The sequence below is a fragment of the Bubalus kerabau genome, chromosome 6 (genome assembly GCF_029407905.1).
Source record: "Bubalus kerabau isolate K-KA32 ecotype Philippines breed swamp buffalo chromosome 6, PCC_UOA_SB_1v2, whole genome shotgun sequence".
In the NCBI taxonomy this organism is placed as follows: Eukaryota; Metazoa; Chordata; class Mammalia; order Artiodactyla; family Bovidae; genus Bubalus; species Bubalus kerabau.
In genome coordinates, this window is record NC_073629.1 from 115,695,738 (window position 1) to 115,722,522 (window position 26,785).

Sequence of the window (26,785 nt, forward strand, 5' to 3'; positions counted from 1 at the left end):
CACGCGTGGACCTCTCTGGGCCCGGCTCCTGTGCCTGGAAAGCCTCCCGGGGGATAGGCAGCTGTCTGGGATCTGTCACTTGGGTGGTGGACGGCCAGGCTCACACCCAGGCCAGCTGGCCCGGAGTCCGCACCCCTCCCCTGCACCTCACCCTGCCCCAGTGGCTCCGTTTAGACTCTAGTTATGGATTAGTGTCGGGAGTACAGAGGACGTCAACAGGTACTTAAAAGTGCCCTGCACAGCGAGGACGCTCAGGAGAAGCCGGCACGGGGCAGTGGATGCTCAGCGGGTGTCCAGGTGGAGGGGTCTGGCTCAGCCTGCGGGCCTGGGGCACAGCTCTGCTCCGTCGTGGCTTTGCCTTGTAAGGGACACCATTGCCCTGACACCTCCCTGACAGCCGCGCCTGCTCTGGATTCCAGAAATTTCTATGAAACATTCATGAGCACCCTCCTGGCTTCTCCTCTTTCCCTTCCTTAAAATCCATTCTAGCACCAGCTGTTTATTGCGTGGGGACACCCCCCCCCTCCACTGAGGACTTAACATGCTGTGTGTCCTTTAGGATAGAGATGGTCCAAACCCCATTTATAGGCCAGGAGCCTGAGGCTTGTGGTTTAAAGCTTTGCCCCAAATCCACCCACACCTAAAGGTGGCTGAGTCCAGGTTTGAACTCGGGACTCATACACTAACACTACCAGCTCCCTCCTCTTAAAACGAATTACTTAGGCTGTGCCAGGCCTCGTTTGCAGCACACAGAATCTTCAGTGCAACACCAAACTCTCAGCTGTGTCACGTGGCATCTAGTTCTCTGACCAGGGATGGAGCCCTGGCCCCCTGCCTTGAGAGTCCAGCGTCTTAGCCACTGGACCAGCTCCGGGAAGTTCTGCGATGTTTTAATGATGCAGAAAGGAAACCTCTCAGACCCGCCCAGGTTCTGTACAGGGGCTGGGAGTTCCCCGTGGTCTGTGCGCGTCTCCTGAAAGTGGTTGCAGAAGACACCGCACCTGCCAGCCTGCTTTTACCCTGTTGCTGTGATTGGTGGCATGGACCGTGGTGAGAGGACACAGAGCTCCAGCTGGCGGCCTGTGGTGACAAGTTCCCAGGCGGGAGGAGGGAGAGATTCCAAACAGCATGGTTATGAAAATTCCACTGGAGTTCACAAGATCTGAGACACCTTGATTCCAGGCTGCTTGAAACTACAGCTCTTAAATTTAAGGCACCCAAATTATGTGACGTTTTAACAATAAAGATGCTAGCAAGTCGTTCATTTTGTTGTTGTTGCTCAGTTGCTCACTCGTGTCCTTCTCTTTGCAATCTCGTGGACTGCAGCACACCAGGCTTACCTGTCTTTTCTCCTGGAATTTGCTCAAACTCACGTCCATTGAGTCAGTGATTCTATCTAACCATCTCATCCTCTGTTGTCCTCTTCTCCTCCTACCTTCAGTCTTTCCCAGCATCAGTGTCTTTTCCAATGAGTCAGTTCTTCACATCAGGTGGGTCAAAGTATTGGAGCTTCAGCTTCAGCATCATTCCTTTGAATGAACACTAAGGACTGATTTCCTTTAGGATTGACTGGTTTGATCTCCTTGCAGTCCAAGAGACTCTCAAGAGTCTTCTCCAACACCACAGTTCGAAAGCATCAATTCTTCAGCACTCAGCTTTCTCTGTGGTCCAACTTTCACATCTGTACGTGACTGCTGGAAAAACCATAGCTTTGACTGGACGGACCTTTGTCGGCAGTTCATTTTGAACATGTGCCAATGGAGGTTGCTTTTCCTCTGAGCTATAGTTAACTTAATAGGGAGGAATTGATTCCCCCAAAAGGCAGTGTGATTGGCCTGAAGTCACGCAGAGCCAGGTTGCAGAGCTGGAAGTGGCCAAGTCCACTGCTTGTCCACTGCCGGTTTGTGGGAGAGCGGGGCCAGGTTTCCGTGTGGGGCTCGACCCGGGATCTGCCTTCCACCGCGGGTGTGGCCAGTGGCTCAGATGGCTCCATCTCTGTTTCTGAGAGTGCCGCTGGGGGGCGGAGAGGGGAGGAGGCTCACCCGGGCTTGTCCAGTAGTTGCCTTTGCCAGGCCAGCAGTTCTCTGAGTTCCGTCCAGTGTACTCTGTCCACAGCGGCCCTTCCAAGGGCATTGGGTGCCGGTCGGTGTTCTTGTTTGGTTCTAGGCCAGACTCGCCTGCAGGTGTGGCTTAATCCTGCTTCCCCATCTGTGCTGGGGGCAGACCGGGCCGGGGCGGGGGGCCGGGGCCCTGGGTGCTGGGGAAGGAGTGGGAAGTACCGGTGGAGGCCGTGCCCCCATCCTCCTGACACCCCCGAGAAGGCGCTGGTGGGGAGGGGAGTGCAGTTCTGCTGCTGAGAGTCCCCACCTGCCCGGGCAGCACTTTCCTGTGAGGCCGTGTGCCTCGTGGATGGGACAGCCGCTCTCAGAGGTGGATTTTATGGCCGCAGGGCTCTTTGTGCATTTCTTTGGTTTCAGAGCTTTATGGACCTACAATTTCTGTAAAAGAAACTGCACACACCAGAAGGTTTCCGTTTGAGGAGTGTTGACACACCACCCCGGAACCACCCTCAAGATGCTGGGTGTTCTCACCTCCCGAGGCGTTGCCCCAGCCGCTCCCGCCCCCCACCCCGTCTGCTCACGCGGGTCACCTCTCAGTCACTGTGGATTTGTTTGCACTTTCTCGAATTTAGCAGAAATGGAATCACGCCGTAGTGGACCCTTTCTTCACCCAGCTTCCTTCACTCGGCATCAGGATTTTGAGATCCGTCCGAGTCAAGTGTGTCCGTCACTTGCTCTTTTTTTTAATTGCTGAATTGTATTCCACGGTGTGTGCTCACCCCAGCTTATCCTGTTGGATCTTGATGGAGCTGTTTCCAGAGCTTGGCTCTTACAGATAAGCTGCTGTGAACGCTCACCCGCGCTTCTTCCTATGGGCGCGCATGTTCGTTTCTCTTGGGTAAATACGAAGTGGAGGAGTGGCTGGGAGATAGTGTGGGTGCATAGTTAAACTTTAAAAACGCTGCCAAGCTGCTCCCCAGATCAGCTGCTGGCTTCTACCCTCGCGCTGGGAGTCAGCGCGCGCTTCAGGGGTCGGGTTGGTGGGCTCTTTGAGGACTGCGCCTTGCTGCTGGCTTCTACCCTTGCGCTGGGAGTCAGCGCGCTCTTCGGGGGTCGGGTTGGTGGGCTCTTTGAGGACTGCACCTGTCGTTGAGGAAGACGATGTCTTCTGGGCAGGGAGGTATCTTGCACTTTGTGACCCCTGACCTCCGTTTCTCTCCAAAATTCGAGTGCTAAGATCTGTAGTGCTGAAGGAAGGGAGGGGGCACATTTAGCCCCCAGAGGACATTTGGCAATGTCCGCAGGACTTTTTTTTGGTGGTTCCAGCTTTGGGGAGGCGGGTGTGAGTGTCGTCTGGTGGGTGGTGACCTGGGGTGGCTGCACAGGGTGGCTAAGAAGCTCAGTCGTGCTGGGCTGAGGTCCACTAGCCTGACCTCTGTGGTCCCTGCCCGGCTCCGATCTTTGATGCACAGCTCTGTGCTGGCCAAGGGTCACCCTGGCACACGCTGCTTTTTCAGGCGGGCATGCCCGGTGGGGTGCATGGACCTGCAGGCTCACTGGGATCAAGCACTTTGCAGCTGGGGAGGCTGGTCTTGACCCCCCCGCCCCTGGCCACTGATGACCCTCTCCGGATGGGGGCGGGGACCTGCCAGCGCCCGCCGGGAAGCCTCCTCCCGGAAGTCTTCTAGGAAACTGGCTCCCGGGTGAGGATGTTCCCGTCTCGCCTGCCCCTCCTCCAACTGCTTGAGTAGGCAGATTCCATCCAGCGCTTTATGACTAACCTCCTGGCAGCCCTAGTTCAGGGCGGGCTTAACGAACTCCTTTGATTATTAACCTTTGCTTGGCTCAGGGAAATTACTCTCTTGTCCTCTGGCCAAGAGTAAACCTCCTGGAAACTTTGCTATGTGAATCTTTTTGACAACTCCGTGTTCTGGAGAGTTCCCTTGGCAGTTCTTTTCCTGGGAGCGGTGGGGAGAAGACTCTGTGTACTTTCCTGCAGTCATGGATTTTGCTCCTGTGAAGCTTTCCATGGATGTGTTCTTGGTGGGGCTCCGTGTGTGTGAGTGTGTCGGGGGACATGACAGCCCTTGTCTACTTCAGCTGTCACTTCCTCCTCACAGCAAAGTGCTGAGAGCTGACTTGCCTGTTGGGGAGTTCTGGTGTTATTTATTCTTTTTTTTTTTTTACTTTGGAGGGATAATAGCGAGGATGAGAAACGCTTTTTTTTTTTTTGGATACAGAAGTCAGAAAATCATCCCTGCACTTCCTTCCCCATTCCTGCCTCACTTTCTCTGTTGGGAAGTGTATGCTGTGTGCCCATAACTGGACTGAGATCTCTGAACTGGAAGTCGACCCTGACCTCTGAACTGGAAGTAGACCTTGACTTCTGACCTGGAAGCAGACCCTGGCGTCTCTGGGGGGTCCCACCACTGCCCGGCAGCCTCACGACCCCTCGAGGGCCACGTTTGACTTCTGCACCAGCCAGAGCACCTTGCCTTTGGCCTCCTTCTCCAGGAAATGAAAAGATTCACAAGTGAGAATATTATCAAGTGCCTGGGATGTTAGCAGAAGCGGTGCTGTCTGCTCCTCAGAACAGGGGGCCTGGCTGGTCCGCGCCCCTCTGTGGAGCTGGGGTTCTGGTCCCTAAGCGGCGTTTGGAGTCTGGCCTTCCATTTCTGCTCAGGGTCATTCCACAGGCCAGGCCTTGTCAGATTAGGCCACGTCCCTTCAAGTCTGGTTTACAGCCTCCTTGAGCCTGTTTATGCTTTTCCAGTTCAAAATGTGGTTTCATGAGCTTCTCCTTGACACCAGACTGTCTTAAAGGGTTGAGATCGTGAAAGTGAACGACACAGCCTCGGTGATCTGTGCCCTGCCCGGGGGCCTCATTGCTCGTTCAAGAGCTGCTGTGTTGCTCCCGCAGGTTTATAAGGCATGCCCACCTTTCCCCACATTGCCCTGCCCCTTCTCTCTTCCCTCCCCACACCTGTCCTGGCTGGTTGGACCCAGCCTGGGGCCTGGCCATAGGGCTGGAGGCCTTGAGGGCAGAGGTCCTCTGATGGCAGGAGGCCTAGGGTCACCCGGACTGTGTGTGAGCCCCGGGCCCGCCTGGAGGCACTGGGCCTGGAGCTGGGGGTTGGGCCTGGGATGCTGCTTCTTTGACAGGTTCCCAGGGTGCCCCTGCCACCCACCGGATGGCACTCCGGGGGCTGCTGCTGCACATGACCCAATCCTGATGTCGGGATATCAGGTGCGATGAGTCCCTGTGGCCCTGGGCCTCGTAGGTGGGCGGGGGGCCCAGTGGAGTCAAGAAGCAAACCGGTGTGGGTTTGCTGTTATGGGACATCCCGAGTTTGCATCCTGTCACCGGCCTTTCTTAGTTAAAAAGTGGAAAGGCCCAACAACATAATGACTCCCTGCCCGCCACCCCCCACACCCACACATTAACCTGCTAGAGAATTACTGAGCTGTTCCATATAAATGAGGACTTCACAGCTTTCAACTTTTCACAGTGTGATAAGTCCTAGGAGGCTGCCGAGATGTGTTAGGGTGCGCTTCACAGGTAGTGTGCTGACTCCGGATCTCTGATGAGTACGCAGTCAGCACGTATTTATACTGACGTGGTGCAGGAGGGTGGCCCTTCCCAGACTCCCTCGATGCGGGCAGGCCCTTCTCCTGCTTCTGCGCTCAGATGGCCCAGGAACTTCAATGTGGTAATTCGTGTTTGACAGCTTAGCTCACCCATAAATAGATTTCCAAAACAAATCTGGCCAGGCCTTGCCCTGCTTAAAAGCCTTTAATGGCTCACCAGGGCTTTCAGAAGGAAGGCGGAATTCCTGGCCTCACTCTACCCTGAGCCTTTTTAGAACAAGTCACGGGGTAAGGGAAGAAAGGAAACCAGAGTTGCTTCTCTTAGCATCCAGGGCCCTTGGCCATGGGCTTGCCCCGTCTCGCCCCTCTCTGCGGGTACCTCCTCTGCAGAGAGTTCCCTGGGGGCCACCTTGTCATCTTGGGCTCTGCTTCGGGCCCCTGGGGGGTCTGGGTTCTGGCCCCGGGCAGGCGTGCCTTCCTTAACCCAGTTGACATCCTCACTGTTTAGCTCCTGTCACTGTTCCCCGGAGGATATTCAGACGTCTCCTGACTGTGGCTCCAGGCAGGCAGCCTCTGCTCTGAGCCCTGATCATGCCCACCCTCCCCCCCAAATCTCTCCCCAGTGTGGGCTCCAGGTGCTCAAGGACTGTGGTCATGGACCAGGCCCCAGTGTCCCACGCAGGACCTGCTGTGTGGCCATAGCTCCGTGGAGCGTGACTGCACGAGAGGGGAAGGACCAAGCTCCTGATGGCTCCTTCCCTGGAGTGAGGCCATGTGTGGCCCCGGGAACACGCCTGATGAGCACAGAGTCAAGGCTGATGCGCCCCGGACCAGAGGCCTGCAGCCCTAGTAACCGGTCGGCGAGGCGGGTACCCAGGACTTGCAGTTACCGCGGCTGCCGTTCTGGGAATGACCTTCAGAGTTTAGGGAACTAAAAAGGCTCCTGAATTCAGGCAGTCTTTGCCCTCAGCAGTGGCCTTTGCCTTTGAGAAGAGAATTTTCTCATCCTTTAAGCTGGGGAGCCTGGTAAGTTGGTCTGTTTGGGTTCTTGGTTGAAAACATCAGAATCCCTTTCTAGCAGATTCCAGCAGATGAATTTACCAGAAGGATGGGGGAGGGGGGTGATTCTGAGCCTGGGCGGCCAGCCTGAGAACCAGGCCAGGTGATGGACTGAACCAGGGCCGCCGAGGGGGGTCCAGGGAGCAGGCTTTTTTTTTTTCCTTGTAATATTTTTGGCCCCACCCTACGGCTTGTGGGACCTCAGGTTCCCTGACCAGGGATCACACCCACGCCCCCTACATTGGAAGGCGGAGTCTTAACCACTGGGCTGGTGGGAAGGTCCCAGTACAGCGCTGCCTCTTCAGTCTTCACGAACGTGAGATGGTTTTCAGAGACGGGGTGGCTGAGTGACGTGGCATTCGGCCTGTGGGTGCAGGGTGGGGGTTGCTGAGCTGAGTGTGGGCTCCCATGGTGACAGATGGTTGGGCTGCCTGGGAGCTCCGGGTCCCCCTCCCTCTGGCTCCCCCTCCCTCCGCCCTGGACTTGGCTGCTTCTCCTGTGGACCAGGTGGTTCCCGCGGGCACACATCGCCTGGGCTTCCTTCCTGGCCCGGCCCGTACACTTGCATCCTCTTGTCTTCCTGTCCCTCCGGGCCACCGGCACCCCAGCTGCACACATGCCTGGCAGAAATAGGCGCCCCGTGAATGCTCGGGGGAGGAGCCCTTCCTGACTGTTCTACTCTGTGCTCCAGGCCTGGGCATAAAGCAGAAATGCTGTGCCCTTCCTTTCCTTCTCTCAAACCTGGCACATTTTCAGTTGAACCTCCTCTGACCTTCTCTGGTGGCTCAGGCTGTAAAAAAAAATCCACCTGCAATGCAGGAGACTTGGGTTTGATCCCTGGGTTGGGGAGATCCCTGGAACGAGGGCATGGCAACCCACTCCAGTATTTTTGCCTGGAGAATCCCCATGGACAAAGGAGCCTGGTGGGCTGCAAGTCCATGGGGTTGCAAAGAGCTGAACATGACTGAACGACCAAGCACAGCACTGGCATTTTCTGGGCTTCCTGGTGGCTCAGACAGTAAAGAATCCACCTGCAATGCAGGAGACCTGGATTCGATTCCTGGGTTGTGGAGATCCCTGGAACGAGGGCATGGCAACCCACTCCAGTGTTCTTGGCTGGAGAATCCCATGGACAGAGGAGCCTGGTGGGCTGCAGTCCACGGGGCCACAAAGAGCTGGATGTGACTGAGTGACTAAGCACACACTTGCATTTTTGCTCCATTGTGTAACTTTTGACTGTGCGAGGCATAGACGGTAGTGTCTTAAGGAGAGTGTTTGATGTCTGGCCCTGCTCTTTCTATCTGTGTGCCTTTGGGGAAGCTGTTTGAAATCCTGAGCCTCTGTTTTCTCCTCCTTTTCTTGGAGGGAGTGGGTGTCCACACCTGGTACCCTCGGCTTGTCTTCCTGCCAGCCTCCTCCCCGCCCTCTGTCTCAGCTCAGACCGAGGTCTGCTGAGTGGATACACATTCACTGGACCCCTCAGGAGACTTCAGAGCTTCTCCACGTCCTGAGGGTCCACGGTGCAGATCTTCAGCTGGCAAGGGTGCGCCGTGGGGGATGATCCCCCACCAGCTGGGTCTCTGCAGTGGGAGTCAGCCTCCCTAACGTGGTTGACCCAGAGGCCGGCCATGCAGCTGCTGTTGATGGACGGATGCAGGCAGAAGCAGCCTTGGTCCTGCAGGGTAAGATCTGGTTGCCTGGGGACGCTGGGGCCAACTGGAAGGACTTGTGTCAGCGTCCATCTGCGGGGCTGTGCTAACAAGCCATCACAGACTGGGAGGCTGAAGAAATGGACGTTGATCGTCTCACAGTGTGAGATCAGGGTGTCGGCGGGTTGGCTTCTCCCGAGACCTCTCTCCTTGGCTTAGTTATGGATGGACAGCTTTTTCCCTGCGTCCCCACGTGGCCTTTTCTGTGTGCACATCCTGGTGTCTGTCTCTTACGAGGACACCAGTCCTATTGGATTGATGACCTCGTTTAGCCCTATTTATTTCCTTAAAGGCCTCATCTGCAAATACAGCCACCCTGGGGGGTAGGGCTTCTGCATAGGGATTTGGAGGTGGTGGTGGTGGACACAGTTCAGTCCCTAGCAGTGTCCTGCCCTGCCCTGGCCTCCCCCGTGTCACCCGTATGTTGTACCCGAGGATTTGTTGTTTCTACAGCATCACAGGGGTTTCGTTACCCAGATCAGGCAGGGCTCTGGTGCTGCGGATGTGGGGTCAGCCAGTCCTGATTTCCAAAGTGAGCGGGACCAGGAGACGGTGACTTTCCAAACCTGAACACAGCTATGTAGTTTCTCTCTTTATTATAGCTTATTCTTATAATGTCGTTATGTCTTTGGTAATGTTTTTGAAGTGAAAGTGTTAGTCGCTCAATCATGTCCGACTGTTGGCGGCCCCAGGGACTGTAGCCCGCCAGGCTCCTCTCTCTGTCTGTGGGATTCTCCAGGCAAGGATACTGGAGGGGTTGCAATGCCCTTCTCCAAGGGAAGCCCCCATAATATCTTTACTTTCATTATTCTTAATTATATTTATTGTGTCTGTATTTTTGTATGTTTATTATAATTCTGTCTTCACTGAGATTTCAGAGACTAATTTGTACTGGGAAAAAAAAAATACTGGCTGTAAGGTTACGGCTTTATAAAAAAACTCAACAGAGTATGTGTTTAGATCAAAGCAGTTTTTAAAAAAATGTAAAATTATAAAAAAAAATACAAAATTTAGTTAAAGAAAGAAGCCTAGTGAAAAGTAGAAATAATTGTTGGCACTGAGACATCAGTCCCTACTTGCCTCCCTGGGTCCCCATGCTGAGGGTTATTGCCCAGGGAGCAGGTGGAGGGGGGTCCAAGCTCCGTGCCCCAGGGGTGAACCCAGCAGCTCATCCTTCGAGTTTGGCCCAGAGACAGCGTCCAGAAGAGAGCGTGGGGCTGGCTGTCTTCCCTTTGTCTGAAGATGACGGTTCTGCCTCACGCCTCCTGCCACATTCAGCTTTTTCTGGAGCTCTGGCTCTTGATCCAGCTAAGAACCATGAAAACGCTGATACCGCTGGATCGGTGTATTGGTTTCATCGAGTTTATCACAAGTCTCTGAACCCAGCACTGAACAGTTTCAGGACTTTGATTTTTCTTTCACCTACTCTCTTTGAATACTTTTTAAAACACGTAGAGTTTTAAAGGTGACAGAAATAAAGCTGGCCATCAGCCCAAGCTCCACACCCACTAAATTACGTCTTCCCAAAGACATTTTGTGTCGTGCCCCTCCCCCCTTGGCTTCCTGGAATTGACTTGGATCCCCTTGGGTCCTGATCCAGAAGCCAGGATGGCCGTTGCGGGTCAGTGCGCTCAGCCGTCCAGTGAGCCTTGGGGAGTGGTGCTGGGCTTCAGCTGGTGTTTCCTCCTGTTGTCCAAAGAGAGAGATGAGCAGGTCAAGCTCTGGACGTTTTCATTGGAAGAACAACCTCCAAGCCACATGCAAACCAAGGAATAAAAAAGAAGGGTTATTCACTTTTAAATCCAACGTGGGTTTCATCACTCTTGCAGCAGCAGGAGGCCATGGCCAGGTTGCCTTCCCACACCGTTCGGGACAGACCTGTCAGAGTGGACAACCTTGGCATGTTTGAAACTGGCTCTGTTACTGATAACAATTTGCAGATTGCTGGACACGAATCATGCTAATCAGCTTATGTTTATTAATCGGTTTAATCCTCGAGCAACTCCAAAATACAGATAGGATTCTCGTTTTGAACGTCAGAGTGGAATACTCATTCATGTATGCATAGAAAATAGAGAATTGTGTGTGTGGTGTGTTTTCATGTGTACAAATGCTGTGTGTGCGTAGTGATTGAAGGTAGAAAAAAAGTCTAGGCGTGAACTTTTTTAGTGAAGTGTTGCTTTCTAAAACTTACAAAACAATTCAAACACATAACATGTACATAGCATAGCAAAACCACCTCCCAGGCACCCATCAGCCAGCTTCAGTAGCTATCAACCCAGTAGCCAGCCTTCTTTGTTCTATATACCCTGCTACCCATTAGTATTGTTTTGCAGCAAATCCAAGCCGTCCTATCATTTCATCCATAAATATTTCAGTATCACCTCCAAAAGAGAACTCTTAAAAAAAAAAAAAGTACATGTGACCACATCACCATTATTACACTTAAAATTGAACAGTTGGATTTTCCTGGTGGTCCAGTGGTGAAGACTCTGAGCTTCCTCTGCAGAGGGCTTGGGTTTGATCCCTGGGGAACTAAGATCCCATTTGCTACACCTCTCAGTCAAAAAAGAGAAGAGTTTCTTATTATCATCACGTGCCCAGTTGGTGTCTAAATTTCCGATTGTCTCGGGACTCTCATGATTTTTTCTTCGGTTTCTTTGAAGCAGAATCTGAATACTGTCCACACAGTGCAGGTGGTCAAAGCATCTCCCATGTCCCTTCCGATGGGTGGGTCCCACGGCTGTCTTCCTTCTCTTCTCATGGAGTTGATTTCTTAATGGAACTGAGCGCCTGGTGACACTTCCTTGGTCTGGACTTTTGGGGGACCGCAGCCCCTTAGAATTCTTGAACATGCCGCCCCTGTGTCTTCCTACAAATTGGTGGTTGTGGAGGCTGGTGTCTGGGTTCTGGTTTTGTCTGGCCAGACGAATTCCTGGGTGGAGGCTGGGCTTCATCAGGGGACGACCTTTTAGTTGTCTTTCTTTGATGTGCTAATCATTTGGATGGTCGTCTGCGTGCGGTCATGCTCATAGGTCGCAAAATGGAGACTTTGTGATGCTGAAATTCCTTCTTTTCGAGTTGTTGGGAAGCCTTTGGGGGAGGCAGTGTTTCTTTCCCCGGGCAGATCTGGTCTCTGCTCATCTCTGGGGCATGGTGACTGCCGATGCCTTGCGGTGGGAGAAAGCAGCCTCCCCCACACCGGTTTTATTAGTGTCTAGGATGAGAGATGCAGGCTTGCTCGGATGGCGCTAGCTTCTGGGAGTGGGGTCCAGTTTCCCACTCCAGGGTGGGGGTCATCCACCAAGTGACCACCCCAGCCCTAGTCACCCTCACCAGGATCAGCTACGAGCTGTGTTTTAGGGCATGTGTGTGTGTGCCTGCGTGCTCTGTGGTGTCTGACTCTTTGCGACTCCCTGGACTGTAGCCCGCCAGGCTCCTCTGTCTTTGGGATTTCCCCCGGCAAAAATACTGGAGTGGGTTGCCATTTCTTCTTCCAAGGAATCTTCTCGACCCAGGGATCAAACCTGTCTCTTGCATTGCAGGTGGATTCTTTCCCACTGAGCCATCAGGGAAGCCCCGTGTTTTATGGCATCCGGGGACAAAACAGCAAGTGTGCGCCCAGGGACAGAGCTGGCCGGACTGGACACCTGTGGGGGAGACACCAAGAGGGTGGATGTGGAGGTGGGGGTCAGTGGCCAGATGGCCTCGGTTTGAGCTTGGACCACCCTGTGTCCTCGGCAGCTGGTGGCTTTGTGTCCCACCCCCCCCCCCACCCCCCTGCCTCCTGTCCAGCGGGGACGATGCTGTCCCTTCTTTCCGAGGTGTGTGCTGTGTTGGAAGAGGTGATGTTGGAAGGGGTGATTCACGCCAGCGCTGAGCACAGCTCCTGGGACAGTGTGTGCTGTGTGCTCAGTCGCGTCCGACTCTTTGCACCCACCAGGCTCCCCTGTCCATGGAATTCTCCAGGCAAGAATGCTGGAGTGGCTGGCCATTTCCTCCTCCTGGGACAGTGTAGGTGCTGTTAATCTGTGCTTCCGGTGACGAGCGTCAGGGTCATAACAGTAGGGAGTGGATGGGGGTCATCGTGGTCACGGGGCAGCCGGCTGTACTTGGCTCCCCACGGCTAGGGCGGTGGGCCCTGTGCGGCCCAGCGACACCCACGCACACGGATAAGAAGTCCTGCTCCGAGTGCGTGGGTCACGCAGGGGTGAGGCGCGGTGGAGGGGCGGGTGGCACGGGCCCGGGAGGTAACCGGAACAGGACAGGGTGGAGGCTCACAGGCTACTTTGTAGCGAGGCTCCGGGGCTGGTGAGCGATGGAGGCTAAAGCGTGGAGCCCTCGAGGTGAGGGTCCTCGGAGGAGAGGATGCTGGTGGAATGCAGCCCACGACTGAGGTCGGAGGATGGTGCTTCCGCCCGCCAGTCTGTGTGACCCCCACCTTCCCGCCACACTCCCCGGGCTTTCCCCCAAAGCCCGAGGTAGCCGTGCACCCGCCTCCCCTCCGTTCCAGGAGACTTGCTCATCACACAAAGCGGGAAAATGGAAGGTTGTACAGGAGAGCCTGCCCAGCAAGGCTCTGCTCCCTGAGTGGGGGGTCTGGGGGCAGGGGGTCACAGCCAAGAGAATGATTGGGGGAGGCATTCTTTAGGGCTCAGGTTTCTTCTTGGGGCGATTCTTGGATATTGTCTGCTAACTAGGTATTACATTCTTGTTATGCTAATTCCATGTGCAAATCCTAGGTAAAATGTCTCCATTGCAAAATATGATTTATTTTTTTAATTAAAAAAAAACGTCTTGAAAATGTGTTCCTCCTGAGTTCGCACAGTGTGAATGTCATTTTTAAATGTCTGGGTTACCTTTCTTAAGGTGATGAGATGGGGCAGCTGTGAAATTTAGTAAAGAAAATTGAGATTGATCACTTTGACTCCATTTTGGGGGTGGTAACTGTTGAACATTAAATTCCTGTTTCATGTTGATGTCTGCTTTGAAACTGGAGATGTTGATGTGGTCTTAAGGGAATGTCTCCATCACGAGAGAGGGGACTGATTTATGAAGTGGGTAGGCTTCGTGGGTGTTCTATCCGATGGCTATTTTTCAAAGTCAAGGCCACTCAGCCACAGATCCAGAGGCATGGGATGTTCCCATCGATGCAAACCTGGGGAGCAGCTGTGACGGGCATCCCCGTGGGAAGACCTTCGCTGTAGCACAGATGTCCTGGCCTGTCTCCTCCCAGGGGAAGGCTCCATGTGGCTGTTGCCTCTGCTTATACTTCATCTCTGTTTACTTGGAGGCTGGGAGTTAGATTTTTATTTTTTGCAGCAAGAAAATCATTTGAAAATATGGAATATCACCCTTGTAATCCTGGGATGGAAAATGATTTACATTGCACAAAAGCGTTTTGTGAATAATTTATGGTAACAAGGAATGAATTCTTTAGAGAAGAAAAAAAACACCTTTAAAAAACACATACCTACCAGCAGTAGGAGCTTGGCAAGATTGTTGTACATAAATTAAAGTCAAAAGGAGGTGCAGATGAGGGTGTGAATTATGGGGACATGGAGGAAGTTCACCACCATCCCGTGGTTGGAAATTGGAGGCCCTGACGCTTCTTTGGGTTGAGAAAAGTGATGCTGCGTAAGACACCTGAAGATGAGGGGGCCACTGTCTCCTCACAGATTGTGCGTGAGCGTGGATGAGTTCTGGTAACATTTGTCCCAGAACCGTGCAGTCAGACTTCCACCGATGGCATGAAACTGTGCAACCAAGAAAAGAGTAAGATGTTTTGGGAAGCGTTCCTCTCTGTACTTTTGGGATGGTGGTGGTCTTGTCTAGTTTTTCGTCTGAAATGGAAATACTGTCAGGCTGGAGTCTTCCATGAAACTCTATCAGCCTAGGTCTCCTGCGTTGTGGGCAGATTCTCTACTGTCCGAGCCGCCAGGGAAGCTAGGGAAAGTTAAGTCGTAGTGCTTCCGTGGCAGCAGTGATCCGTAGGAAGTGGTGTGGGATGGGAAACTGCAAGATCCCCATGAAACTGGCAGTGGGGGACAGTGTGTGATTTTAGGAGAAGGATCTGGGCTGTCCAGCCACCGGCCAGGCATGATTATCAATGTGGAGGTCTGGCCTGGGATGCTTTTAAACCTACTCAAGTCAAGAAGTTAATAGTAAATGGGGAGAATGCCTGAAAAATAGCCATCTTGTTAGTTTTATTCTTCATTTATTTTTCAGACTTGATTTATTTGTGCTTTTGGCTGTGCTGCTCGGCACATGGGCTCGTAGTTCCCTGACTAGACGTTGAATCTTCACTCCCTGCAGCGGAAGCCCAGAGACCAACGGAACCCATTGACTGCTAGGAAGTCCCCATCCTGCTATTTTTAAATAGGCTATTAAGTAGACTATTTAGACATATGTAATCTGTGTTCATTGTAGGGTTATTCAAAGTAGGGACAGGGGAAAAAAAAAAGTCCATAAGCAGGCATTTCAGGATATGTGTTTAGGTGTTTTCATGTGTTTCAGATGGTCTTCGCCTCCACTCACATCTTAGAACAGAGGCTCTGTTTTTAATATCTGGTAATAAAACTTAGACCATCTTTACCCGATTGCATGTGTTATCACCCTTTCAAGTGAACGGACGTTTCAGAATTAGCCTCAGATTGCTGGGTATTGAAGTTGCTTCTGAGTTTTCGCTGTTCTAAACAATGGAATAAAGGACGTTTTCATAATAACAGCACTGAGCATTTATTTCTTTGTGATGTCGTCTTCTAGGGGTAATTATTGTATCAAAGTGTTTTTTTCTTTAATGAAAATAATGTGTTGTTGCACTGATTCCAGAAAGGATACATTTGTAGCAATGTATCCTCTCATGAGGAGAATGGGCCCTCCCTTCCCCACCCCCACGTCCGGGCAACGCACTCCAGAGGGAAGGGGTGGAAAGCGGGGGCCTTTGCCAGCCCAGTGGCTGAACTGAGACTGTCCTTTCGCCCAGCAGGCCCCAGGGACGGACGGGCAGCTCCACATGCAGGTCGTTCCACTGGTGTTCTGTGATTTCTTTGGCTTCATAAAGAATCTGTCTGCCCGTGCAAGAGACCTGAGAGACCCGGGTTTGATCCCTGGGTCAGGAAGATCCTCTGGAGGAGGAAATGACAACCTGCTCTGGTATTCTTGCCTAGAAAATTCCATGGACAGAGGAGCCTGGCGGGCTACAGTCCAAGGGCAGCAGAGGTGGACACGACTGAACGTGCACTCAGTTAACTGTGGATATCATAATTATATCCATAATTAATTACGAATATCATGCAATAATGGTATTGATTACCGACTTCTTTTAGGTCTGGAACTTGGGAGTGGGATGGAGAAGTTCCCCAGACTGGGGAAAGTGGAAGCAAAGCAGGTGGGAGTCGCCTGTGGAGACATGGTTGAGACTGCACTCGTCATGTAGTTGGTGACCATCGTTGTCTTTCCCCAGCTTGCTTCTCACAGCTCTGGGAGCACGCGCCTCTCCATCCCTTGTGAGCTTCGGTGTGTGCAGGCCCCTTGTGTGTGATGAATAGTTTCTATTGCTGTTTGTCTCTCGGTTACTTGATTGTTCTCCTGTGCGTTTTCCTCGTCTCTTCCTCGTCGGCCGTGCCGATGGTTTCCAAGCCCCCCTTGCTCGGGAATCTGACTCGGTGTGGGGAGTGGCTCCAAGCCTCGCCTTTGGGGCCTGGTAAGGTTTCTAGCCGGGTTGTGAGAAAGCCCCTCTGTTGCTGTATCATAGTTAGAACACTGGTCCTTGTATGCCATGGGAAGCAATTGTTGTAAGTCCTCTCCGGGGACCTCACATTTCTGTACCATATGCTGGAGCTGGCTCTGTGCTGGTGGTTGTAAAGCTGCAATTTAGTGGGCATCTACTGTGTGCCAAGAATTTTATGTACACTGGCTGCCTATTATAATGATCTATAAAATCCCTGCTATCGTGGCAGGTAAGGAGTAAGAGACTCAGAGAAGACCCATGTCATGTCAGGTTCTACAGATGGTTGATGGAGAACCCCCAGGCTTGGTATCTGGGTGTGCCCGACCCCAGAGCCCACGGGGTCCACTGCAGATGGTACCCGTGGGCCCAGGGCAGAGATGGCACAGCCAGCATCCCACTCGGCAGCTCCGGGCAGTGGGCGCCTTAGGTTTGAGAGCTTAGGTTGAGCCCTCGTGTCCGAGGCCTGGAAGGGGATGATGACCCTCCGCATTCAGCTTGTTCTCATTATTGTGCTAACCCGTCTCCACCTGGGATCCCCTGTGTGAGGCACTCACGTTTGCACGTGCGTCTGACTGTCACGCATCTGACCTGTGAGTCGGGGCTGTCAGCCATAGCAGGAGTCGAGGCTGAGCGGTGAGGGAGAGAAGGGAAGCTGGGCAGACGGATCTCCAGTCCCCAGCTGCCTGCCTGCCTGAGCAGGTGGAAGACCATGGAGCTGTGGTGGTTGCAGTGAAGGGGCCGTGCGGAGGCTGTGTGTGCCTTACCGTATGATGGGCTGGGTTTCAAGAATCCCTGTCCTGTATGGCTTGGGAGGCGTGTGGCATCCTTGCAGTAAGCCTCTGTATGATGTTGGGAGTCAAGTAGGGCTGTGGAGGCGAGAATCTGCACCCAGGTACTGCCGGCAGCCCGCTGGCGATGCGCTTTCTCTGTGTCCAGACTTTTATCACTTCTCTCTGAAGTGGGCAGAGCCGGAAGCCTTGAAGTTTGTGTCAGAGAAAGGATATGAGCTGTAAAGTACCTCTGACATAAATCTCACTGAAGTACTACCGGGACTTCCCTGGTAGCTCAGACGGGAAAGAATCTGCCTGCAATGCAGGAGACACAGGTTCAGTCCCTGGGTTGGAAAGATCCCCTGGAGAAGGAAGTGGCAACCCACTCCAGTATTCTTGCGTGGGGAAGTCCATGGACGGAGGAGCTTGGTAAACTACAGTCCAGAGGGTCACAAAGAGTTGGACATGAAGTGCTACTGGAGGGGGGTGTCCAGAAGATGCAGGTCCATCTAGAAGACGCAGTAGCATCTGAAAGATGCAGTTGTGGGCCAAATTGCTGCCAGGTTACCGAGCTGTCTGCAGTGAGTGTGGCCGGTTCTCAGTGTAGGTCTGTCAGCCTTCATGACTGAGGTCTTCTGCAAAGTTACCTTGTGCTTTACTGCATGGAGCAAGTCATTGCCAGGACTCTGACGGGGCCCCTCGTGATCTTGGTCCAGTATTAGTTTCCTGCTGCTGCAGTAACAAGTCACCCCTAACTTAATGACTTGACAACACAGTTTTATCCTCTTACAGCTCTGGAAGTCGGAAGTCCCAAGTTAAGGTGTCGGCAGGCTGTGCCCCGTCCGAAGGATCTAGAGAATTCGTTCCCTGGTCTTTTCCAGCTCCTGCAGGCTACCTGCACTGCTTGGCTCCTGGCTCCTCCCTCCTTCCTGGAAGCCAGCTGTGTAAAAACCTTCAGATCTCTCACTGACCCCCTCTTCCATCCTCACATCACCTCTTTGCTCCCTTTTCCGAATTCTCAGGACCCTCATGGTCACTTCGGGCTCATCTGAGTAATCCAAAATAATGCCCCTGCTGTACGATTCTTTATCATGTCTGCAGACTCGCTTTGTCCCTGTCAGGTGACAGTCTCAGGATGTGGGCGTCTCTGGGGGTGGGGGGCGTTTTTCTACCCACCACAGCCCCCTGCTCTGTTTCCCACCAGGGTCAGGGTTCCTGCAGGTGATTCTTCTCCTGTTGTGCAGACCGGGTGTCGCCAGACTCAGCCTCCCTGGGGCTCCGCTGCTCCCACAGGGTGGTGCGGGGGCACCGCGGAGTGTCAGGCTTCCTGGCTCTCTCTGCCAGCTCCCACTTCAGCTTTGGAGGCAGGGTTAGAAAACAAGCGTTCAGGGCAGCCATGAGGACCTGTGAGCACGTGGGGACTGCACACCTGGACTCAGCCTGAAGAGGCTGGTTTTGGAACCCGAGCTTGTCGTCGTTATCTAGACTGAAGCCTCTGACTGTCCTGTGCTGACTGGGGGCTCCCCTTTTTGCTGGGGAGACAGCGTTCATCTTGCAGGAGCCTCGACCCCCAGCTCCTCAGTGTGAAGAGACCCTCTTGCGAGCCCCTCCCCTGGTCCCTAGGGGCCAGGACTCTGGACCTGCTCCCATCCCCTCCCCCACTCCTGCAGGGACATCACTTATCCTTTTGGCCTCCCCCCCGGGGACTGTGTGTCTTCATCTCTTGGACGGTCTTCTCTTCTCAAGTCCTGTCTCTTGTGACTGATCCTCTCTACTTGGCCACTTTCTGCTCTGAGATGCATGTTAACTCCTGCTCATGTCCTCCTGGGTGGGACAGGGTTAGAGACCTTGGTTCTAGCAGGGGAGACCTAGGTCCTCTGCCCACCTTTGCCTCGAGGTAAAGTATGCAGGAGCCCTGACCCTGGGAAGTGGTACCTTGGTTGCATTGTTCACCTGGCGGATGCTTGCCTGGGTTTTAGACTTTTCAACAGGAAGAGGAGAAAATGGAAAAGACAGAGTTGATCGCCAAGAGGAGAATTCGCATGAATGAACCAACCCGGTTTCTGATTATTAACGTATTACATGCTCAGTATAGAAAATGGGGAAATGATAAAGAAGAAGAAAAACGGCCCATGATCCCTCTGTATGGAGGCAGCTACCGTTACTTTGGGGAGGTTTCTCTGTTCCCCACTTTGGGGTTTTACAGGGGTTGGTACGTGTCACCTGCACAGTGGCGTGTCCAGGAATCTTTGTTACGATGACATTTTGCTGTGTCCTCGCCTTTTCTAAAAGAATCTTTTTCATGGCTGTGTGATATTTAAGTACATGGATGTATTGGAATTGACTCATCCCAGAGTTCATCCCAAAGAGCTGGGTTTGATCCCTGGTTTGGGAAGATCCCCTGGAGAAGGGAATGGCAACCCACTCCAGTACTCTTGCCTGGAGAATCCCATGGACAGAGCAGAGCCTGGTAGGCTACAGCCCATGGGGTCGCAAAGAGTCAGACACAACTGAGCGACTTTCACTCACTCACTCACTCACTCATCCCAAAGTAGCTTAAAAAAAAGTTTTGAGTGTGTTAAGTAAAAAATGACAACAATTAATATTTTAAATCAGGTAAAGAGAAGCCCCGGAGCCCCTGCCTCTATTTGCCTGCCTGTCTGCGGGGGCCAGGCTGCCCCCTGCTGGCTCTGATGAGTGGACAGGGAGCCGTGGTCCTCAGCGTGGCATGTGGACGGCGGGCTCTGCCTGCTGCTTGGAACTGCTTCTGTTAGTCGACAAACGCACGTCGCTTTCCTTGGTGCAGCTTTGTCATTGGTGCTGCAGGTTAGTCATGGTGGAAAATGAAGCGGCGGGGGGAGGGGGGGAGAGAAACCTCTCTGGCTACTGATTTCAGAAAGGAAAACAAAACCGAACAAAACATATTTGTGAGGCACCCATATAGTGAGAACGAAGGGAGATACAGATGAGCAGTGAGTGAGCATCAGAGGCAGAACTTCCCTGGCGGTCCAGGAGCCAGGACTCCGCACTCCCAGTGCAGAGGGTCCAGGTTTGATTCCCGGTCAGGAAACTGGATTCTGCATGCTGTAACTAAAGATCCTGTATGTAGCAGCTAAGACCTGGGCGCAGCCAAATAAAGAAATATACATGAAAAACAAATGAGCATCAAGCGAATGGAGTCACAGCCTTACTTTGGATCTTTGGATGTCTTTGCTTTGAAAGAATTGTTTTTCAATCTAGTAATAGTGTATTAAATATCGGAAATGGTCAAGCTCATTAAAAACCACTGTCAAGTCGCACGCTGATGAGAGAGGTTTTGCCTCTTTTCCTCTTAGAACTAATGAAGATCCAAAAGTTTGTGGCAGGCTGGAAACCAGGCGGATTTTAATAGGAAATGGTGTAAGAAAGCTTCACGCCTGTTTGCTTTTCTGGGTGCACCAAGTGGAGCGTGGTCTCCAGGCTGTGCGTGTGCTTACTCCTCATTGGTTTACGCTGTTGTGATTCCTGTCGTGTAGAAGCACTGCAGGTAGTTAGAAACTGGGTGGCCGTTTGTGCTGAGCATCACTTCAAAGGTTCTGCTCAGAATGCTGAGCAAAAGGACGCTCTGGCTGAGCCGAAACACATGGCAAGCATCCTACTCCAGTTTTTAAAAATCATCAGGCAGGCTTTGGTGTATTTTTTGGGTCTTTGTTCTTTTGTCTTTTGCTCAAATGAGAAGCTCAGAGGATGGCCCTGGGAGGCCGGCACGGAGGCCGCTGTGGGACTTTCTTATATGTGGGAACTGATCGGCCCCAATGCTTCCTCCTCTCCGCTCTTTTTAAAAATTTAAAAACAAAAAATTTTTTTAAGTGTCTTATTGATTTCTGGCTGCACTGGGTCTCCGCCGCTGCACACGGGCTTCCTCTGGTTGTGGTGTCTGGTCTTCTCATCACAGTGGCTTCTCTGGTTGCCGAGCATGGTCTCTAGGGCGGGGGGCTTCCGTAGTTGCAGCGTGGGCTCTAGGGCACAGGCTCTCTGTGGTTGTGGCGCACGGGCTTAGTTGCTCCTAGATACGTTGGATCTTCCTGGACCAAGGATTGAACCTGCGACCCCTGCGACAGCAGGCAGGGGACCACCTGGAAAGTAGTGGTCAGCTTCCACCAGGTGGCAACCACGGGGCCACAGGGAAGCCCTGCCTCGGCTCTTGATTGAACTACTTTTGTCTCCAGAGCCCATCTTGGCTTCAGGGCCATTTATTTATTACTTTTTTTGATGAATGCTTGAAATGTAGTCGAAGGGGAAGCTTATTGATACACGCATGAAAGTGAAAGTTAGTCACTCAGTCATGTCTGTTTGGGACCCAATGGACTGTATAGCCTGCTAAACTTCTCTGCCCATGGGATTCTCCAGGCAAGAATAAGGAGTGGGTTGCCATCCCCTTCTCCAGGGGATCTTCCCGACCTAGGGATCGAACTCCAGTCTCCTGCATTGCAGGCAGATTCTTTGCCACCTGAGCCACCAGGGAAGCCCAAGAATACTGCAGCGGGTAGCCTAACCCTCCTCCAGGGCATCTTCCCAACCCAGGGATCGAACCCTGGTCTCCTGCATTACAGGCAGATTCTTGACCCTTCTGAGCCACTAGGGAAGCCACGTATCCACGTGTGAATTATGTTCAGTTTGATCGTAGCACACGCCCTCTGCGATGGCCTCCTTACACCGCGGGGGTGTGCTCTGCCTCCGTTTCCTCATCTCGGGACACCAGGGACAGTGGTGTTACCTCCTTTGAGCAGCGTCCGTCCAAAAGTTCAAGTACAGTGACTGCGGACGTGTGTTCACCGCAGCCCCCTGCACAGATCAGCCCACGCCCAGGAACAGCAGCAGGCTCCTCTCTCTTTCCCAGGTGGTCAAGGCATTGTGTTTTTTAACCTCATCCTGCTCTGTGTGGTGGAGAAGGCAGTGGCACCCCACTCCAGTACTCTTGCCTGGAAAATCCCATGGACGGAGGAGCCTGGTGGGCTGCAGTCCATGGGGTCGCTAAGACTCGGACACGACTGAGCAACTTCACTTTCACTTTTCACTTTCATGCATTGGAGAAGGAAATGGCAACCCACTCCAGTGTTCTTGCCTGGAGAATCCCAGGGACGGGGGAGCCTGGTGGGCTGCCGTCTCTGCGGTCGCACAGAGTCGGACACGACTGAAGCGACTTAGCAGTAGCAGCAGCAGCAGCAGCCCTGTGTGGGGCTCCTCCAATGAATTCTCAGCCGTAGTATTGACCTTTTTTACAAAATGGTGCCACGGAGCCCAGGCAAGTGAAGGCCGGGGGCCATGGCCAGCCTGCCGGGGCAGCTGGGAAGATGCTGTCTCCCCTGCAGGGAGCTCCTGCCCGCTTCCCCATCCTTCTGAGCTAGAATTCAGGAGATCAGCTGTCCATTTGAGCAGCTTTCCGCAGCCAAGAGTTTTCTGGGGGAGCCGAGGTGCTGGCAGGGAGCCCGGGAGGGTCTGGCACCTCCAGCACTGCCCCGACGGTCCCTGTGCATGCTGGGCTCTGGCTGAGCTGAGTGCAAGAAAGGAGGGACTGTGTGTGTGGAGCCAAGATCACTGAAGAGGCCCTGGGGGTCGCTGGTGCCGACCCTCATTATGTCCTCACTGCAGATGAAATGAGAACGTGACCGCCCCTTCCCCTGTGGGATGAATGGATCTCAGAATAGCATCCTGGTCACGGAGATGCCACTTGAAATGACCGTCTCTCCGCTTTATTCTCCCCTCTCTCTGTTCTGCACGGCGGGTAGGAGGTAGGTCATGGTGAAACGTGTCCTCAAAGACCCCGGGCTGGGGCTGCCGGGCTGTGGGGCACTCACTGGTTCAGAGCTGCGGTGCTTTCGTGAGTCCAGTTCTTCCAGGCCGGCCGCTTGCATTTCGGAAGAAAAGACTTAACCGCATCTTTGACCAGACTTGCATTTTCATGCCTGATAAGTGAGCCGGGCTGCATGCAATGAACTTGGAGGCAGGTTTGCTGGAACCTGGCGCCATGCATTCCTGTAGGCAGTGGATCTGCTTTCCGGAACCTTCTTCCCATGGTGAACATGCATTTGGAGTCCAGGGCCCTGGCTGGGCTACTTTCTAGCTCTCCAGGATTTCTGGCTTTCAAGTCCTATATGACTTAGACCCCTGCTTCATCCACGTTCTTTGCTTATCTTCCGAGGAACCTCACCTTTTAATTTTAAAGCTTGTCATTCTAAAGCACTTTGCATTTCCCATTGCTTTGACTTTTTTTTTTCCATCCAGGACAGTCCCCTTTTCCATTAGTGGAAAGCTTAATAATCCATCAAGGACAGATCAACTGTCCAGTTTCCAATGAAAACTATTATCCTTCCCTCCATGGGGCTCCCCTGGTGGCTCAGTAGAGAATCTGCCTGCAATGCCGGAGACCCTGCTTCGATCCCTGGGTCAGGAAGATACCCCTGGAGAAGGGAATGGTGACCCAGTCCAGTATTCTGGCCTGGAGAATTCCATGGACTGAGGGCTATAGTCCATGGGGTCGCAAAGAGTTGGACACGACTGAGTGACTAACACTTTCATTAACCCCTGTGGGGAGGGGCTGTGTGCCGCCTCTGTGGTGTCGTCTTGTTTGCTTATGGCACAGACACGTGGAGCCTGGGCCCAAGTGTGTGCACGAGTGTCCTTCAGGCAGGGCACCGTGTCCCATCCTGCTTGTCCCCACACTGAGCACCTTGGTGCTTGTTGCGTGCAGGGCCCAGCACCTGTGTGTGCGGACGGGTGGTGGGAGCTGGGTCCTCCGAGAGGCAGGCTCTAGCCAGAATCTCACACAGAAGTGTTTAAACTGAGTGTGTGGTCGCAGGTGTTGGGGGGTCAACGGTGGATGACCAGGTGCAAGCTCAGCTTCCTGGAGTGAGTGTTTTGGGGGTAGATGGAGGTTACAGGGACAGAGGAGCCTAGTGGGCTGCTGTCTATGGGGTCGCACAGAGTCGGACACGACTGAAGCGACTTAGCAGTAGCAGCAGCAGCAGGAGGCTACAGACAAACAGAGGTCACTAAAATGCGAGTAAAGTGTGCAGCTAGGAGGAATGACAAGGGGAAGCAGACAGCAGGGAAGGGGCGTGAGTGTGTGTGAGGTTATTTTTTTTCTTCTCTTTTTAGGTCGCTGAGTCGTGTCCGACTCTTGGCAACCCCATGGACTAGACAGTCCGGGGAATTCTCCAGGCCAGAATACGGGAGTGGGGAGCCTTGAGGTGGGGGTGTTGAAGCTGTAGTGGCCTCAGGGAGGGCCTTGCTGAGTGGGGCGCTTGTCACAGCCTTGCGGGGAGGGCGGGGGAGCTGTCCTTTTGGGGAGGGCAGAGCCTGGAGCTGGGCTGGGCCCTGACACTGGGAACACAAGAGGGCAGAGGAGAAGGCCAGCAGAACTCAGAGAAGCAATTTGGCCCAGATTTCGAGGGCCTGTGTGGACCGATAGCAGCAGGGAGAGGAGAGTGTCTGGGCCTTGGGAGCGGGTAGCAGCGCGGGGGCCCACGGCCTGGGGTCCAGCACCTCCCCTCTCTCCTCCCGTTGCCGCCATGAATAGAGCAGAAACCCTAGGAGCCTGTGGCCCTCCATACGAACACTGTCGCTTTGAATCTAATTATCACTTCTAATATTAACAGTGCTGAACCTGTGGGAGCTTTCAAGTTCAAATGATTGAATCCTGAATCCAATCCAGTAATTATCTCAGCAATCGAGATACCACGGGCTGCGGGTCATGGATGCTTTAAGGCCAGAGTCACCTAGTGATCTGGGGCTTCGCTGTTGGAAATCACTTGCTTTATTATTATTATTATTTTTTTCTCTTGCCCTCCTTTTTCTTTCTGCATGGCTTTGTCAGCCACATTAAAAATTTTGTGCCTCCATCATTGGAAAAGCTAGCATGCTTTCCCCTGGAGGACAGGCTTGAAGGCTTTTTCTGATGTATTGCACCAGCCACATGGAGTGGCTTCAGGTTAGCTCTTAATTCATATTTTCTGCAGCTGCTAATATGCCCGGTAGTCATAATTGTTGCGCAATTGAGATAAAAGCTAAATCTCGGCTTATCCCCTGCCTCCCAGGAGAAATTTGGAGGACAGCTACGAAGCCTGATCCATATTGTGATGTTGTTGAAAAGAAAATAGGGTTATAAGCTTGTTTGGAGCCTTTGAGTGTTTCTGGTTGTGCAGACTGGGTGTTCGTGACTTACAGTGTAAAATCTGAATTTCCAGGGCAGGGACCAGAGCAGCTTCTGGCTGACACACACCATGCCTGTGACAAGCCAGCATCTTATTTTTATGTCTTAAGTGTCATTCAGTCCCAGGATGCATTGGATGGCACACACACAGTGGCTGTCCCAGGATGTGCCGACCTCATTCCCAGGCTTTGGAGGAAAAACTCCAGCTGGTGTGTGTGTATGTGTGTGTACATGTGCTCACATGTGCACATTGTGTGTATATTATGTGCGCACACAGGTGTGTATGTGTGTGCATGTGTGCGTGTATGTTGTTCGCACGTGTGTGTTGTGTGCACGTGTGTACGTGTGTTATGTGTGAATATTATGTGTGTACGTGTGCTCACACGTACATTATGTGTACACACGTGTGTTACGTGTGTACGTGCGTATGTTATGTGTGCATGTGTTGTGTGTTGTGTGTGTGTGTACACATGTATGTGTACGTGTGTGTGCTTGCACACGGCTGCATGGAGGATAGGGGCTTGCTCCTAGCCCAGGGTCCTGTTCTCTGGAAAGTTACCCCTGCACAGGTTTGTGCCCCTCGCTGGCTCCGCGGCCTGTGCCTGGAGCAGGCTAACACCAGTGATCCCTCCACCGCAGGAGCTGCCCTCCGCCCCTCTGGTCCACACCGAGGCCTCTCAGGTGAATGGCTTCCCTGCCCACCTCCTCACCGGTGTTCCCGCCTTTGGATAAGTTTGCCTTGTGGAGGACATTTTTGAAGTGTGTTATGCAGGAAGAACTGGACAAAGAATACCAGTGGGGGAGAGTCAGATTACCATATGGAAAAAAAAAGAAGAGGAAAGATGTTTTTTAAACACACTATTGCTTTATTATAGCATTTTAACACCATTTAAAAAGTTAGTGGACACTGATTTTTGACCCTGCTGTTACTTAAAAAAAAATTTATTTGGCTGCACTGATTCTTAATTGCAGTACACAGGGTCTTTAAAGTTGTGACATTTGGGATCTGGGTCCCCGATTGGGAACACAGAGTCCTAACCACTGGACCAACCAGAAAGTCCTTGCTAGCAGCAAGGACTTCATTATAGCATTTTAAATTGTTTTTTTTTTTTTTTTTTCCTAGTGGTAAGTAGAAAGAAAAAGTTGGTCAGGTCTCATCAACCACTTGTTAAAGTGTGAGTTTTGCATTTATGTGTGGTTCACAGAGAAGGAGGAGCTACATTCTTACGTGCCAGCTTTCCGAGATGGTGAGAGAGCACAGTGAACCTTCTCACACGCGCCTGCCTTTTCCTCTCCGAAGCTGCTGGCCTCCCTTAGTCTGGAAGGCCCCGTGCATTGCAGCAGTGGGTGCGCAAACGCCTGGCACGTCTCATAACTTACGCTTTGCACAGCTTCCCCTTGGAGAAAGTATTAGGAATGTTCCCACCGTGGCTGAAATTTTATGATGCATTGCGTTGGTTTTGCTTAAAGAGGTTAGCGTCGAGAACGCGGAGCACAGACTGCTTTGGAATCTTAAACTGTGCCATGCATCTGCTCTGTTAGGGGCCTTGTTAATTTAACCCCACGCTCTTGAGATATGAGGATGGGTCTTATCCCTGCCTGGGGCTGCCTGGGGAGGGCCTTCTGGCTCAGCTGAAGGACGCTGGCCTCCTGCCTCCAGCTTTAGGTGCTTTTCA

The 26,785-nt window shown here is 52.7% G+C and overlaps 1 protein-coding gene across 2 annotated transcripts in view; it reads left to right on the forward strand.

Annotated features, from left to right (window-relative positions):
• Positions 1–26,785, forward strand: part of AGAP1 (ArfGAP with GTPase domain, ankyrin repeat and PH domain 1) — a 562,171-nt gene that overhangs the window by 16,546 nt on the left and 518,840 nt on the right. The window lies entirely within an intron of this gene.